Genomic DNA, 3,959 nt, shown 5'->3' on the forward strand with positions numbered 1-3,959 from the left:
GATACAAAAAAGGTTAAGACCTCCTGATCCAAGCTAAATTGAATCAGTCTCATAAAAATACATGTCTATATGTATACATAAATATGTCTCATTCTATATATTTATATATACCCTATTTCTGCATCTATAAATATATACTCTATACACACATAGAGATTTATATAGACTTACATATACACAATATTTTTTTATGTTATAATCACTTTATTGGCATAGGAAATTCCTGATAAGGAAACACCTACCAATTCAGGTAACTTCCTGCCCTGTAAACTTTTTTTCAGTAAGTAACAGGCTTTTATTTAAAAAGCTGGCTGTAAATAAAGGAAAACAAAATGCAGAAAAAACAAAAGACATAAGGCAGAAGGAGTTACCGGGAGGAGGAGGTCATGATGTTGGACACACTCTCAAAGTTGATCTTTTCCACAATGTTCTTGGGCTTGATACTCTTCTTGGCTGCAAAGGAAGACCTGTCCTTCCTCATTGGAGCTCCGGCCATATCTGTCCATCCATACTTTCATCTGGTTGTCTGAAAGATTCCCCCAGCATCTCAGCCAGCAGCCAGGGGTCAGTGTGTCAATAAGTGATGCCAAAAATGGGGCAGATACATTCTCAGACCGAGTCTTCAAAGCCTGTTATGCCATCAGGGAGAAGGAGATCTATATTCAGCCAGAAAACTTGGAAATGATATATCTTCAGCAAGTCTCCCAAGTATAGTACCTACCCGATGGGCTGCTCAATTATGTGCTTGCACAGGGAGAAGTCTGCATGGGGGAGATTGGTGAGGGCCTTCAGCAGAACCTGGCCTGTCACTGTGGTCTGGAGGAAGTCTGGGTTGAGCTGGTATAGCTTGAACATGGCCAGGTTTCCAAGTAAAAGTCATTCTCCTTGCCTGGGTCTCCACCTAGTACTCCAGGGCATCCAGATTCTCAGAACTGTGCCTGTCAGTGCCCTTGAGCACTTTCTCCACGTTGACAACACCAATCTGCTAGAATAGCACCATGTCAGACACAAAGGCTGTCTCAGAGGCACCACCAGAACCAGAAGTGGCAGGGAGGACAGAAGTCCCCCGCCCCCAACTCTTAAAGGAATTCTGTGGGGCCACTGAGGAAAAAAAGTGACTCACCTAGCGTCAAACAGCTACTGTCAAAGGTTGGACTTGGAACTAAGTCTTCCTCTATGCAATGCTGATCTCTCTCTCTCTCTCTCTCTCTCTCTCTCTCTCTCTCTCTCTCTCTCTCTCTCTCTCTCTCTCTTTCTCGTTTATGTGTGTCTATGAATGTGTGTGCTCATGTACAATTACATATGAATATGTGCTAATAAAGTTGCTCCCAATTGCCTCTTGGATCAAATTAGATCTTAGAAAAAAAACTTTTTACTTTCGAGTAGGGAGTGATTAACAAACACAGGCAACACATGAGAAGGATAATCTTTGCTTCAGTTAGTGGGTTATGTGAACACGTGAGTGTGTTGGTTTTGGTTTTATGATCAATACATTTCCAAGTATTTACACTCCTGCAAGGAGTGTACTGAGGACTGTACCAGGCACTAAGGGATTCCTCAGAATTGCCTTCACAAGGGGTTTGTTGTTTGTCCTTCATTCTCTAAGAGGACCATGACATGGGGAGGTGATGTCATGACTTGCAATGAATTGGATTTAAATGAGGAAGGGCTGTGCAAAGTCTCCAACCTCACTCCCTTCTCCTGAGCCCATAGTGCGAAGCACTAGTAAGGGGGAAACTAGTATGTAATTTATGTAAAAAATGTCTGTGATCCAAAGTAAGAAGTGTCTCCCTAAAGAGGAAAGAAAAGTTCTTAGACATATTGCAGAGGAATAATCCTCGGAAAATTGTGGTAGATTGAGTGTGAGAGTTATAGGATGATGTATAGTGGAATTGATGAGAATACCAAGGAAACATGCCTTGGCACATGAGAACTGAAGGGCTTCTACAAATGTTTGAAATGTTGGAAAAGTTTTATTTGGAAGAGGGGAGGGAAAGATAAGGAACTCAAAATGCTCCCCAATTCCAAGACTTGAACAGGATAATCACCTGAGTTTGTCTCTATTAACATGTGGGGTAGTAAGTATTCACAAATACACCATGAACGACCTTTTACAAAGAAAAAAACTTGGTAATTTTTTCTTAAAATAATTCTACAAGATTAAGGATTAATGACTGGGATGGATGGAGTAGAGTAGGCAATCAGAATGCAGGTTTTTTTTTTCTTTAGGCATATATATTCTTTAATTTAATTGCAATTTTCAGTTATTAATTTATGAGATTCCCAGAACTCCATAAACAACAATGACAACAACAGCAGTAATAAAAGATTCACGGATATGGGAGGGAACCCCAGAAAAAAGGGAATTAATGGATATAGAATATCTACACTGTTTCAGGCAAAGAAAAGGAAGGGATGGGGGCAGTGAGGTGATGCAGTGGATAAAGCACCGACCCTGAATTCCAGAGGACCTTGAGTTCAAATGCAGCCTCGGACACTTGACACTTACTAGCTGTGTGACCTTGGGCAAGTCAGTTAACCGTCATTGCCCCACCAAAAAAAGAAGAAAAAAAGAAAAGGAGGGGATAAGAAAAGATAAGTAGTTTGGGTTTTGAGATGACTACCTCTTTTAAGAAATCACCTATTAAACCAGGGGAGAACATCAAATGTCACAATTTTAAGGAAATAATCAAAAAGACATTTTGTATCAGTGCTTATATAGATCACTTTCCCTAACTATAAGGAAAAGATATATTTAAATACAAAATTCTATATAATTTACAATTCTATAGATCAAACAGGGGACTTTAATAATATCTATTTAGTTGAACTTTCAGGTCCTACCCTACTTTAAACAGTAAATCACCTTTGGCTTTGAGTTGAGTATTTTTGAATCACAGAATTGTAATTGATTACATTATTAGAAGAATTTTGTTTCATTTTTTTTGTTATTCTTCATGACCTCTACCAACTGACATTGTAGACTATGTATAAAAATGAACTCATGTTTGACCTGCTTTTAAAATTTCTTTTAATGTCTATTCTTTCCCATATTGATTTTATATATATCTTTATTGAGAGTGACAAGTATTTTTTGTGAGTTGATGGGGGAGTGGATTTCTGAAACAGAATATTTGACTTTTCTTCAAACACATTTCAAATTCTACAATCAGATGAATCTTTGAGTCCACTCCAAAGTTACTTTTGGACTAATTATGTATTGTGTGTGTGTGTGTGTGTGTGTGTGTGTGTGTGTGTTTGGAGTTAATAAGCTCAGATACTAGGGGAAAAACAGTGGAAAGATTATGCCACAGATAATTAATAAAAATCAATTAGTTTGTTAATGAGTACTCTCTCAGTACCCAAGGTGGTAGAAACCAGCTGGGGGAAAAAATCAGTATCCCTGAATAGGACATTTAGAATGCCTAAGTCCTGCTGAGAATTTGAGAGGAAATAACTATGAGAAGCACTACTTGGGTTAAAACTGGCTAAATTTCCTCTTGAGATTGCAATTCCATCAGCTAATAAATCTAGTAAAAAAGCGATTCACCTTTAGTGTATGCTATAAAGCATTTTCTGATGCCTTAAGTACGTTGCTCACTGCCCTGTATTAAAAACAAAACCCATAGTTGTAAATGTCAATGACTAGGATTCTTAGAGCTCTTGCATCCTTCTTGTGTTAGGAGAAAATCTGGAAACACCCATTACCTCTTAGATGACTTTTTACATTTAGAAATCTAAATAGCACAAAGTCAAAGAGGATCTGACTGAAAAGTACAAACTATGTCATCAAACATTTCCTGGGCAAAAAAAGCAGAAGTCCAAATATAATAATCCTAGATTTTTACATAAACTTTTCTAGCAAAATAAATACTTCTAATGACAAATTTATATTCTTCTTTCCTTTCTCCTAGTTTTCATTCCATTACGTTCAAGTTTGGATCGACTTGAGGAAGCTA

At 37.8% G+C, this 3,959-nt stretch overlaps 1 pseudogene; it reads right to left on the bottom strand.

Moving 5' to 3' along the window:
- Positions 1 to 367: 367 nt before the first annotated feature.
- On the bottom strand, positions 368 to 1,000 carry LOC122750320 (annotated as a pseudogene).
- Positions 1,001 to 3,959: the final 2,959 nt, after the last annotated feature.

The sequence above is a fragment of the Dromiciops gliroides genome, chromosome 1 (genome assembly GCF_019393635.1).
Source record: "Dromiciops gliroides isolate mDroGli1 chromosome 1, mDroGli1.pri, whole genome shotgun sequence".
Taxonomy (NCBI): Eukaryota; Metazoa; Chordata; class Mammalia; order Microbiotheria; family Microbiotheriidae; genus Dromiciops; species Dromiciops gliroides.